Raw genomic sequence first — 13668 nt, forward strand, 5'->3', positions numbered from 1 at the left:
GGCGAAATAGGACTGACCATGGCAGCGGTGGAGGAGGAGGATGGGGGGGGGTGAAGGGTCAAACCACGAGCGAGGCAACTGGAGACGTGGCCAGAGCGGCAAGAATGCCCAGTGTGTAAAGCTGGGATCAACAGAGAGAAGGTCGTCCCGCTTTATGGGCGAGGGAGCCAGAAGCCTCAGGATCCCAGACTGAAGACCCCACCCTGCCCCTAGGGCCAGCGCCCAGCTCCAGAGAGCAGAGGGGGATTCCAGCCGTTTGGTGACACCGGGGGCTTTCACTTCTCATTTGGTGTTGGTGCTTTTCCCTTTGGCTTTTTCACCACCATCTTCAATCCCCACGAGCCTTTCCGCGGGGCCACAGGTGTGGATCTGGGACAGGGTCACCCAACCTCCAGTTGGCAGGATTCCTTCTTCCTGTTTCTCACCATTTTCTTCTTTCTTTGACTGCTCAGTATTTGAGCTGGTCTCCTTCCTGCCCACCTCCAACCAGAGGAGAATCAGTATTGGGGTCCCTGCTGACCCTTCCATACTCCTGGGTCTCCCTGACTCCTCCACTTCTGTGGGCCAAGGCCAGCCCAGCCGCTGTCAAGGAGGGTGTGGAGAGGAGGGACATCTGCACGGACGGGAGAGCCTTCTGCTCAGAGCTGCTCACTAGGCAGCCCGGAGCCCCTGGCGGTGGCGCGAGACCGACAGGCTGCACAGAATGTCTCTTTCTCCTTCCTCGTAATCCTTTGCTTTCACCCAGGTTTCTTGAGTTGAGGTTGAAAGGTGGGCAAGGCTCTAACTCCCAGCTCTCCCTCTTGATTTAATTTAATTTCCAAAGGTCTAATGTGGGTTGTCACTCTTAAGTGCCCCCCCACCTCCTTTATTACAAATTCAATAAAAAAATGAAATCTATTGATGGGAAAAAAAAATGGGGTCTTTTCATAACGCATCTGAAACTCATCATCCAGAGCTGCTTCTCTTGTTCTAGATGTTTTCAGGATTATCTTGTTGGCCTCTTCAAGGGCCACCAATACTCGGTAGCCAACTCCATTGAACAGCTCCTCTTCCACATAGTCACAGTTATCCTCTTGATCATCAAATTCCTTGCCTTCACCCTCATGCTCACTCTCATAGTCTGGCCTGCAAACTGGCCCAGCTGCTCCCCAGGGTTGGGCGAATTGACAAGGCCTCATTTTCCCCCTGCTTTCACCATTGGCTGGGCCTCCTCCTCCACTGGGCCTTCCTCCTCAAGCTGTGGTGGGGCCCCATTGCAAGAGGGGCTCAAGGACTGCTCCTGGCCCCACTGCCTACTTCCATCTGGGGAAGATCACCTTCACCAGGAATTACATCCATCTGCAGATCACCACTCTCTTCATACATCTCGGACAGTTTGGCCATTTCTAACATGGTACAAACCATTCCAGCATTAAATCATTAATGTTTGTCCACATTGTATTAAATGTCAGGGTCTTGCCCCAACCCACGGGACAGTCGAACAGGTTCCCTGGGGGAGGGAGTGAGAGATGGGACAAACACATGCACACACAATACGCAGTGCTGATCAAGTCGTCTTCTTCCGTCTACTTCCGGTTTATTGAGGAAAACTGGCGAGTTATATATAGCTGGTGGGCACCAATTGGTTGCCCGAAATGCAAATGAGATAGAACAGCATGAACAAATAATTGATGTGAGTGGATCTCTCCCGTTGCCTAGAAACTCAACCACTTCCAGGGAGAAAGGTTGGTCACATGATTTCTGAGAAACAGTTTGCTCAGTGAGGAAGTGAAGCCTAATGGTTTCCAAGATGATGGATAGCTCAAGATGGTGGATAGCTCAAGATGGTTTCCGTATGCAGTGCCCTCCACATGTCCCCCTTTTTTATTTTTTCAAAGAGAGGAGAAAAACCTGGGGGAATCATGCCTGTCTTAGGTTGGAGTCGTTTTTTAGAGCCACACGTCCATCCTTACCTGTCATTGGAGAATCCCATTGTAATGATGGGTTTCTTATCTTAGGTGGGAGGACTGTACAGCTGTTAGGTTCAGACTCTCTTACCCGTCTTTGGCTAACTGATTTAGCGCCTCAGGCAGGAGCACAGTTTAGGCTCCGCGATACTCTATTTTTAGGTTGTGGTAGTGGACTTGGATAGGCTGCATTTTTATGGAGTCACCACTTTGGCATTTAAGGAAAGCCGTGAGCTTATTAAAGAGAACAGGCTTCAAAGAGCAAACAATCAGTAAACCCAGAATTGGACCAAGTATGGGGGAAAAAGGGGAGGAGTCCATTCCATGCAGACCATAAGGGATTGTCACGAATGGTGCCGGACTTGTTGACATAAAAGCAGCAGTGTTTTTGTAAAGCAAGACAGAGACTTCCCCTGTTTTGCCAGGAGGAGCGGCACTAGGATCAAAACCAGCAGCAGTAGTGTCGAAGAAGCAAAACAGGATTAGGTATTTAAGGATTTTTATTTTGTTGATCTGTGGAAGGAGAGAGATATTTCAGGGCTTTTATTGTCCCTGGATGGCTTGTTAGAATTAATCTGTTTGATTAATCTTTCTGGTAGCCAATGAGCAGCATTCATTTTTTGAGAATAGATGCAGACAGACCCTCTGTCCCAAATGAGGACAGGGTCTGAACTACTCTATGTAATGTCTAGAATATTTTTTTACAAAACTGAGGCAAATTTTGTTTAGGTAGTTGAATGTCAGAAGCGCTCAGCGGCTGAGTCTCTATCTTTATTAAGAGACAGGAAATTTAGGACAAAAAGAGTATGTGCCAGAAGGTTTTTTGGCGAGCCCTTAGTCTGTAAGAACTCTCCCTTTTTTAGCTTTTGGAGAGTATTTTTTAAGGAAAGATGAGCACAAAAATTTATTTGGAAGAAAAAGGTTACCAATAGTTTTAGTAAAGGAAGCACGTGCAATAGGCCAGAAATCTGTTGTTGGAATAGCCAATTAATTTGGTCCTTACTATACGGCTCGATGATTGTATTAGGATCTTTGTCATATGTCTAGGCCAACTACAATTGAAGCAATTGCCTCCATTATTACGGTTAAGAAATTGGCAAACAGTATATCCTTTAAGAGCAGCGGCCAGAGTCAATTCCTGTTGGTATGCTGACCCAATATCAGAACATAGGCGAATATATAATCCCCTCCAGAGAGTGTAGCATGGGCCAATGTTTGCTAATCTATTGGTGTAAGCTAATTTTTTGCTACTGAGTCAATTATGGCTAAAGTATATGGAGCTGTAGCTCCATATTGAGCAACTGCTGTTTTAATTTCTTTTATAATATTAAAAGTAAAGGCACGTAGATGGTGCCATGCTTGTCCTTGTGGATTTGTAGTTTTTGTTACTAGAAAGGCTTTTTGCCCCTCAAAATCTATCAATGATAATTTTTTGCTACTGAGTCAATTATGGCTAAAGTATATGGAGCTGTAGCTCCATATTGAGCAACTGCTGTTTTAATTTCTTTTATAATATTAAAAGTAAAGGCACGTAGATGGTGCCATGCTTGTCCTTGTGGATTTGTAGTTTTTGTTACTAGAAAGGCTTTTTGCCCCTCAAAATCTATCAATGATTGTAGTTTTTGAACTGGTTTAAGTTTTGTACCATGAGTAAAAGTGGGCTGGTGGTGATTCCATGAGGAATCTGCACTTTTAGATTTACCCACTTTTAATTTTTCTAATTGTGATATTAACTTTTGATGTTCTTTTTTTAAACTGAATTTGTTCTTTAAGTTGTTTTATCCTAGTCTGAACTTTTGTCTTAGGATCAATAACGGGCATTGCCAAAAATGGCACAGATGCGACTGGGTTGTAAGATGGTGGTTGTTTTTTGAAAGGTGGCCATTTTGAATTATGGTATTTGCCTGTCTTCGTTTCTGAAGTTTTTTGTTTAAACGGCCATTTTGGGTTACTGCACGTGGCAGTCTTTGTTTCTAAAGTTTTTTGTTCAGACGACCATTTTGGGTTACTGCACGTAGCAGTCTTTGTTTCTAAAGTTTTTTGTTCAGACAGCCATTTTGGATTATTGCATTTATCAACCTCGGCCTCTACGATTTCCTCCTCCGAACTAGTTGATGACTCATTTTTCTTTGGCTCTTGTAGAGCCTTAAGGTTGTTTTTCTTTTTTAGTTTCTTAGATTTTTTGGGTTTTGTCTCGCTTTTGGGGCTTTTAACTTTTTCTTCACTATCTAGGGAAATAAGATCCTCTCCCTGTTCTTTTTAAATTTTAGAATCCTTGGTTAGATTTGAGGTGGCTATAGCCTCTTTTTGGGGTTGATTATTTTGCATGATTTGCTCTCCCTTAGTTACTATAATGACAAGAGCTTTTAGTAAGCTCTGAATGGATATTTTATGCTGACTAAGCTTTTGTCTCATTATTACCCGTACTTAAAATAAAACGTAAGTAAATACTTACTAGGACATCTTTTGTTTTCATCTTTTTATATTTTTTGCTGGCCTTTTTTGCTTGCTTTGCACTGGAGCCTTTTTTGGGGGCTCTTTATTGGATCCCTCGTACCCAAGTCCCTGTTCGGGCGCCACGTGCCCTGACCCACGGGACAGTCAAACAGATTCCCTGGGGGAGGGAGTGAGAGATGGAACAAACACACACACACACAAAATACGAGGTGCTGATCAAATGATCTTCTTCCATCTACTTCCATTTATTGAGAAAAAATGGCGAGTTATATACAGCTGGTGGGCACCAATTGGTTGCCCGAAATGCAAATGAGATAGAACAGCATAAACCAAACATTGATGTGGGTGGATCTCTCCTGTTGCCTAAAAACCCAACCACTTCAGGAGAAAACAGTTGGTCACATGATTTCTGAAAAATGGTTTGCTCAGTGAGGAAGTAAAGCCTAATGGTTTCCAAAATGGTAGATAGCTCAAAATGGTGAATAGCTCAAAATGACTTCCATATACAGTGCCTGCCACAGGGTCTCATTGTTCTTTATGGCTGAGTAGTATTCCATAGTGTATATATGTGCCACATTTTTAAAATCCATTAATCTGTTCTTGGATATTTGGGCTGACTTCAAGTCTTAGCAATTGTGAATAATGCTGCAGTAAACATGGGTGTGCGAATGTTTTCCTCACTGAGGTTTTCCTATCTTTTGGGTACATGTCCAGGAGTTAAATTACTGGGTTGTATGATAGGTCTATCTGTAGGTTTTTGAGGACCTCCATATAGTTCTTCACTTACAGATTAAAACTCCAAATGTGAAATCTAAATCTTAAAACTTATAAAAGGTGAGTCCACCCCCACTTCCTGAGTTTGTCTTTTGAACTCGCAGCACTTCATCCACCCAACACTGCTTGCTGCCTGGCCTACACCCATCCGTCAAGAGACTTGGGGCAAGGCCTCAACAGGGATTCTGTGAGTGCACCCTCACCTCCTGGGTTTGTCTTTGTAAATTGCTCACCCCACCCAGTGCTGCCTGCTGCTTGGACCCCACTCGTCCATTGGAAGATGGGTTTGGTCTTGGCAGGCCTCATCCCCCAAGTTTGCCATAAGAACTAGGAGTCCTCCAGACAATGTGCTATGTGGTGTACAACACATAACTTGAGCCTCTTCACTAAGTCATATCTCCATTACTCATTCCCAGCTCATTAGAAGCTGAAAGATTGGCAAAGAGCCAACCACCTGAAATCACTATGTGTTCTCATCTGGGATACACAGCCCTCTAATAGGAACACATCTGGGGCCTATGGGTAATTTTCCTGATACTACAGTATCTATCCAAATAAATAAGAAGTGAATACTGCATCAGATGACTATAAACCAATGCAGAGATAGAAGAAACATGAGGAAAACAAGGGGCTAACTCTCCCCTAAGTGAGAACAGTAGCCCCTCACCAATGATGAACAGGACAAAGGAATTCACAAAAAGGTCAGAAAAAGAAGTCTGGACGTTCATAGTGACAAAATTAAATGAGATGCAAGAAAAAATAGGCAATCAATTCCAGGAAATGAGAAAATTATTTCAGGACATAAAAGGAATTCAAAAAGAGATAGATGCAGTTAGCATAATGGCTATGTTACTGAACTCCCATGTAGTTGACCGTGGTTCAAGTCCCAGACCCAGTGGCTTAAACTCACGTTGGGCGTGTGTGTGTGTACGTGCCCAAGATCCCAAGAGGAGAATGGAGACGGGATAGTGGCATGGCCATCCCCCCGGGGGGTGATTTCTCACTTTCTGTCTCTCTGTCTTTCTCTGTGTTAATGGCAAGCGCACATGACCTATAGCAAAAAACTCTCAAAAAAAAAATCAAATTGAACTGGAAATGAAGAATGCAATACAAGAAATTAAAATCTCCCTAGAAAGCATTAAGAGCAGAATGGATCATTCAGAAGAAAAAAATTCTGACCTTGAAGACAAAGTCTTCAACATATACCAAATCACAAAACAGAATGAAGAAAAAAAAATGAGTATAACATACAGGAAATTATAGACACCATGAATTACCTGACTATCTATATAATGGGTATTCCAGAAGGTGAAGAAGCTAGTAAAGTCCTGGAAAAGCTCTTTCATAAAATGCTATCTCAAAGCTTTCCAAATCTAAAGGAAATAAAGAAATTCAGACCCAAGAACTCCAAATAGAATCAACATGAAGATCCTCTGCATTGTTTTAGTCAAGAAGTTTGATGTTAGCCTAATAGCCTAACCTCTATAAGTAACTTGACAGGTCTCTTGCTATTTTTAGAATATTGTCTTTGATTTTGACTGATTGGGCCATGATGTACAATTGCAGGCAAGGAAATAATGGGAAGACATATTCAAAACATTAAAAGAAAAATAATTTCAACCAAAAATATCAGGCAAGATTATCCTTCAAATGGGAAGAATAAAAACATCCCCAGATAAACAAATACTGAAATAATTCACCAATATTAGACCAGCTGTATGAGAAGTACTGAAGGGAATCAGGAGTATCAGGAGAATTATAGAGACAAATAGAAAAAATAACCTGGAAAATGGATAAAAAATGAGAGGAATAAGTCTGCAAATATCGATAATAATGTTGAATGTTAATGGAATAAATTATCCTATTAAAAGACACAGACTGGCAGAATGGGTTAAAAAATAGAAACCAAGGATGGCCAATGATATGGGGGGTTAAGGCAATGGACTCTCACATAGGTGACCCCAGTTCAAATCCTGGACCTGGCAGCTTTATCTCTCTCTCGCTCTTTCTCTCTTTTGTCAAATAAAAATAATAATCAATAAAATTAGGTAATTATGTAAAAAACCCATATATGTCCTTTTTACAAGAAACACACCTAATTTATAGAGACATAAATAAACTAAAAGTGAAGGATTTTAAAATATACTGCAACCATTTGGCTGGCCATGACCGCTGGCACCTCCATTCCTGGAGAGGTTATGGGTGCTGCTTCTGGGCCTCAGACTAAAGTCAAGTCCTGGGAGCCCGGAGAGCAGTGACACTGGGAGGCTTAGCAAGCTCAAAACCCGCGGCCCCCGCCTAGCCAGTGTATGCTTCTTTGCTACTAATGGGTGTGAGCAAGTTAGATATTCTGTACTGGAAACTTCTCACAAAACTTTTTATCAGGCTTTCTGCCTCTGCTGCTGCCATGGCACCCATGAAAAAGCTTGTGGTGAAGGGGTGGGGGCAATAAAAAGAAGCAGGTTCTGAAGTTTACCCTTGACTGTACCCACCTTGTAGAAGATGAAATCATGGATGCTGCCAATTTTTAGCATGAGCAAGTTAGATATTCTGTACTGGAAACTTCTCACAAAACTTTTTATCAGGCTTTCTGCCTCTGCTGCTGCCATGGCACCCATGAAAAAGCTTGTGGTGAAGGGGTGGGGGCAATAAAAAGAAGCAGGTTCTGAAGTTTACCCTTGACTGTACCCACCTTGTAGAAGATGAAATCATGGATGCTGCCAATTTTTAGCACTTTCTTCGAGAGAGAATCAAAGTGAATGGAAAAGCTGGGAATCTTGGTGGAGGTATTGTAACCATTGAAAGGAGCAAGAGCAAGATCACTGTAACTTCCGAGGTGCCTTTTTCCAAAAGATATTTGAAACATTTCACACACACCAAAAAAAATCTGAAGAAGAATAACCTACATTATTGGTTGCGCATAGTTGCTAACAGCAAAGAGGGTTACGAATAACGTTACTTCCAGATTAATCAGGATGAAGAAGAGGAGGAAGATGAAGATTAAAACTCATTTATCTGGAATATTTTGTGTGAATTCTTGAATAAAACGTGGGAACTAAAAGTATGGTTTATCCTTGTGTCTCTGCAATGTGGGTTGAACAAAAAATTGGAAATCACATGGGTGCCACTCATTTCTTTGTAATTAGACTTTTTTTTTTTCTGCTTGAAAATTTCAATTCTCATGGTAGTAAAACCAAAATAGAAGGAGAGGCTACTTTAAGGGAACTGACAATGATTTGACATTTAGCAGATAGACAAGGGTATGGAGATGAGAGCTTCAGTTATTCACTACTTTTTTTTTTTTTTTTGGAGAGATTTTCACTGTAGGGCGCGTGCGCTCGCCAGACAGACAGAGAGAGACATAGAGACAGAAAGCGAGAAATCACCCCCCAGGGGGGATGGTCACGCCGCAATCCCTTCTCCTTCATTCTCCTCTCGGGATCTTGGGCACGCACGCACACGCGCCCGGCGTGAGTTTTAAGCCACCGGGTCCGGGACACGAACCGCGGTCGACTACGTGGGAGTCCAGCGACATAGCCATTACGCTAACTGCTGGTTCCCACTACTTTTTAAATAAAGCATTACAGTCCCTTGTTTCTAGTGCTTTTGTCAAATATTTAGGAATATAAACATGTGGCTCCTTTCATTGAAATCAAAACAGGTGACTTTTTGAGATTTTCTCTTGTGGGAAAATGACAGTGTCAATAAAATGCAGGCATCTGGAAAAAAAAAAAAAAAAAAAAAAACTTTTTATCAGAGGATGGGGAAGGCCAGAGGATCTCAAAAGACTTTGAATTCAGAAAGATGATTGGAAATCAAGAAATATGCCAGGATCTGGTTTCAAGTGATTATCCAGTGCACATCTATAAACAAGTCCATATGGAATATTTGCTGGTAGGAATGCCTCCAGAGGACTGACAACATTTTGCCTAGGTGAGGATGTACTTAGAGGTGAATATGATGATCTTTCAGATTTTAACGCAGTACAAATGGAGAGTGTACAAGAATGGAAAATGTAGTTTAAAGAAAAATATGATTATGTAGGCAGACTCCTAAAACCAGGGAAAGAACCATCAATATACAGATGAAGAAGATACCATGGATCACAATAAAAAGGAATTAACTTTTAAGCAACCAAAATCAGGGTCCTTCAGAACTGCAATTCTTACTCCCTTTTACAGAATGTCCAGTGTCTTTGGGTTTGATTTACCTGCTGCAAAACACATTCGACAGATTGTGTACAAGGTTAATAAGATTCACTATGAAGATTTGAATACTAGACATCATTTATGCTGCCAAACCATTCGTTGTAGTTGCTTGTAACGTCTGTTGGGGTTTCATCATCCTGAAAAAAAAGGGATTTTTTTAAAGAGCAAGGGAGTTGTGAAGTTACTTTTTCCCTTTCTTTCTTTTTTTTTTTTTTTGATAATATATCAGAAACAGCAAGATATGTATTTGCTACTCAAGTGTACAGATCTCCTCAAAAACAGCAAGGCACTCCTTTTTCACATGCTGTGCTTTCGTTTTAGCATTGGAGGAGGGAGGATACCTGAACAGGGGAAGTGGGCATTGCACAGCAATTTGAGTAGTTTAGGTTACTGAAACCTGAAAATGTGAATTCCCAAATTTACATTTTGGGCTCCATCAGGGAGAAGAAAAAGCTTTTTATTTCTAAGAAATCTTTGGAAATTATGAGAAGAGATTTCAAGTGGATTTAAGTCTAAATTTATTTTCCAATAGTAAGAAAATTTGAAACCAGTTATTGCTTCCCTTTCCTTCTCCTGGGTCAAATCAACATTAATTGTGCCTTATTTCACTTACATAGACTTGAAATATTTTCAGAGAAAGCCCCTTTACAAATTCAGAAGTCACTACAGGCAGCATTGAGACTAAAGTTGAAATACTCTGTTGACTGCAAAGCCTTCATATCATTCTGTGTACATAGAATGTAAAAGGCATATTCAATGTTAACTACCATATATGTTAATGTACACAAATTAGATAGTATTAGCCAAATACATTCCCCCAGGCTTTTTTCTTTTTTAAAAAGTTGAAAGACAAATCGACAACTCTTATCCCCCAACAGCTGCCTTATTTTATGGGTCCGACCCTCACGTTTCACCAGTTTTGGTGTATGGTGCTGTGGTGTGGATGTCTGAGTGGCTGTGTCTGAATGTGTGTGAGTGCATCTTGGAAAAGACAATTCAGATACTGTAAATACAAATACTGCTTTAATAAAGCATGAAAAATTAACCAAAATTAGCTTTAGTTGGACTCTATATACAGAATTCTAAGCCAGTGTATTGAGATAATGGCAGCCCAGTTGCATTTGAAGCAAGATAAGGAAAAGTCTTGGAATGAAAAGCAGGCATTGATTATTCAAGTTGTACACATTGTTCCACATTCAGTATAACTTTAGGAAGAAACTCCTCTCTGGAACATTCTTGAGAGACCCTGAGATTATTCAGGTAAGAATTGAGTTATTAAAATATACATATTTGTACTTTATATTTTGGTTACAATTGACTATACTAGAAGTAATAGCACTCTAGGCAGGAGTTATTGAATCAGAACAGTAAGGGACATGGTACTGATAGACAGTAAATTCTTCCATTATGAGGTCAGAAAGCCCTTACTAAAACCTCTCTGTATGACAGTTATTTTATTTCATCTTGACTATTTAGGTTATTGGTTGGGGACAAGTTATACCCAAAAGAAGCAATTTTATTTAACAAGTTACAAGTTGAAAAAAAGACTTGCCGTGCCTTATGGATATAATATACGCAGAAGCCATCAAAGGAAGTCTTAACTACAATAAGCTCAATGTGTAAAATAACTGCATTCTATTCAATCTTGGAATGTTTTGTAGAAAATTGTGTTCTTCAGTCAAATCTTTGCTGAAGACTGTGAAAACTGGAGTATTGGTAAATGCTTTGTGTGTTTTTATGTAAAATATTTTTTAAACAAAAATTTGTTGAAATACACAACCTCTGTAGTATGCTGATGTGTGTGTGTGTTTATGAATCACTTGGACGTAAAGTTCAATAATAAATCTGCACTTGTGAATAGAGAAATCCCAAGTATTCACACAGTAAAAATTATGTGGCCTGTTAAGAAAAGTTAGTAATTTTGTGTTTTGGACTTGAAATAAGCAGTATTAAAAAAAAAAAAAAAAAAAAAAAGGATAGTCCATGCAAATGAAAACCAAAAAAAGACTTGGGTTGCAATATTGATATCAGACTTTAAGATGAAAGATGTAAGAAGATACAAAGAAGGACTGTATTGTACTAAAAGAACTTGTTCACCAAGAAGATATAACACTTATAAATTTCTACACACTAAAAATTTGAGCACTGATATACATAAAAGACTGTTCATTCTAAATGTAGAGATAGACTGAAACACACTAATCATTGGAGATCTCAACACACCACTGTCTCCTCTGGACATACTATCTAGACAAAAAACAAAGGCACACGCTCTAAAGGATACCATAAATCAAATGGACTTGACAGACATCTATAGAACATTTCATCTGCAACCACAAATATACCTTTTTCTGTTTACCATGTGGAATATTGTTGAAGATCAACATGATAGAACATAAACCAAGATTTTAAAAATTCGAATGAAAGTATTTCCAGCAATAGAATCAAACTTAAAATGAAATACAGAAAGAATCCTAAAATATACACAAACACATAGAAAATTAACAACCTACTTCTGAAAGACTTCACAACCAGTGAAGAACTTAAGAATGAAATCAAAAGATTCATAGGAACCAATGATAGGGGCCAACAAGTGGAGTGGTGGTTAAGGTGCTGGACATTCCCACATGGCTGACCACAGTTTGAGTTCTAGACCCGGTGGCTTGCTTTCTCACTTTCCCTCTCTCTCTCTAGTCAAATTTAAATAATGAATGAATAAATAAAGTGAAATAAATGTTTAATAGAAGAAACCAATGATAATGAACAAATGAGTTTATAACCTATGAGACATCAAAAGAGTCATAAGAGAGAAGTTCATAGATGTTAGTTCCCCTAAGGGGGCGGGGGATGACAAATTACCTAATGACACAACTCAGAGAACAAGAAAACAACAACAAAAAAAGCCCCCAAGATACCATGAGACAATAATAATGATTCAAGCATAAATAAAACAGATAATTTTGTAAAAATACTATACAGAGAATACATGAAAACAAAATCTGATTCTTTAAGAAACTAAACAAAATTGACACCACTAGCTAAATTAATAAAGGAGAACAGAGACAGGAACCAGATAAATCAGAAAGGAAATAGGCTGTATTACAATAGACATAACAGAAATACAAATATCATCAGAGAATACTATGAGTGATTATACAACAACAAACAAGAAAACTTAGAAGAGATGGACAAATTTCTGGACACATAATTTACAAAAATTGAACCAGAAAGCAATAGAAAGCCTGAATAGACTCATTAGAAGCAATGCAATTGAATCACTAATAGTCTTCCATAAAAGAAAAAACAAGGTTCCAATGGCTTCATTTTTGAATAATACAAAACTTGTAAAGAAAAAAACCCAATTCTCCTCAAACTATTTCTCAAGATCCAAAGGAAGGCCCAAATTTATTTTATAGAATCTCCATGATCTTCATCCCCAAAACAGACAAGGATATAACCAAAAAAAAAAGAAAGAAAGAAAACTGTAGGCCAATATCCTTGATAAATAAAAAAAAATTCTCAAAAAGATATTAGTAAGTCATATTCAACAACATATTAAAATGATTATACATCATGACCAGGAAGGCTTTATTCCAGGGATGTAAGGATGTTTTAATATACAAAGAACAAGAAATGTAATACATCACATTAACAGAAAGAAATATAAAAACCATATGATTATGTCAATTGATGCAGAAAAATCATTTGATAAAACATAGCATCCCTTCATGATTAAGACCTCAGCAAAACTGATATAGAAGAGACATTCCTTAACACAGTAAAAGCCATCTATAACAAATCGATAGGCAACATCATATTGAATGAGAAAAACCTGAAAGCTTCTCCACGGAAAATTTGAACAAGAGAGACCAGCAGTTAGCATAATGGCTATGTCGCTGGACTCCCACGTAGTCGACTGCAGTTCATGTCCTGGACCCAGTGCCTTAAAACTCACGCCAGGGGCGTGTGCGTGTATGCCCAAGATCCCAAGAGGAGAATGGAGAAGGGATTGCGGCATGACCATCACCCCTGGGGGGTGATTTCTTGCTTTCTGTCTCTCTGTGTCTTTCTGGCGAGTTCACACGCCCTAAAGCGAAAAACTTCTCCAAAAGAAATTTTTTTTGAACAAGACAACACAGACTATTTTCTCTGCTCCTTTTTTTTTTTTTTTAGAGGTTTTTGCTATTGGGCATGTGCGCTCACCAGAAAGGCAGAGACAGAGAGACAGAAAGTGAGAAATCACCCCCCAGGGGGGATGGCCATGCTGCAATCCCTTCTTCTCC

General features: G+C 39.6%; 2 pseudogenes; one reads left to right on the forward strand and one right to left on the reverse strand.

The window, feature by feature from the left end:
* LOC102483785 (translationally-controlled tumor protein pseudogene) overlaps positions 1-13668 on the forward strand; it is a 214533-nt pseudogene that overhangs the window by 115598 nt on the left and 85267 nt on the right.
* Positions 658-1424, reverse strand: LOC102489503 (EP300-interacting inhibitor of differentiation 1-like; annotated as a pseudogene).

Source organism: Tupaia chinensis, unplaced genomic scaffold (assembly GCF_000334495.1).
Source record: "Tupaia chinensis unplaced genomic scaffold, TupChi_1.0 Scaffold145156_1, whole genome shotgun sequence".
NCBI lineage: Eukaryota > Metazoa > Chordata > Mammalia > Scandentia > Tupaiidae > Tupaia > Tupaia belangeri.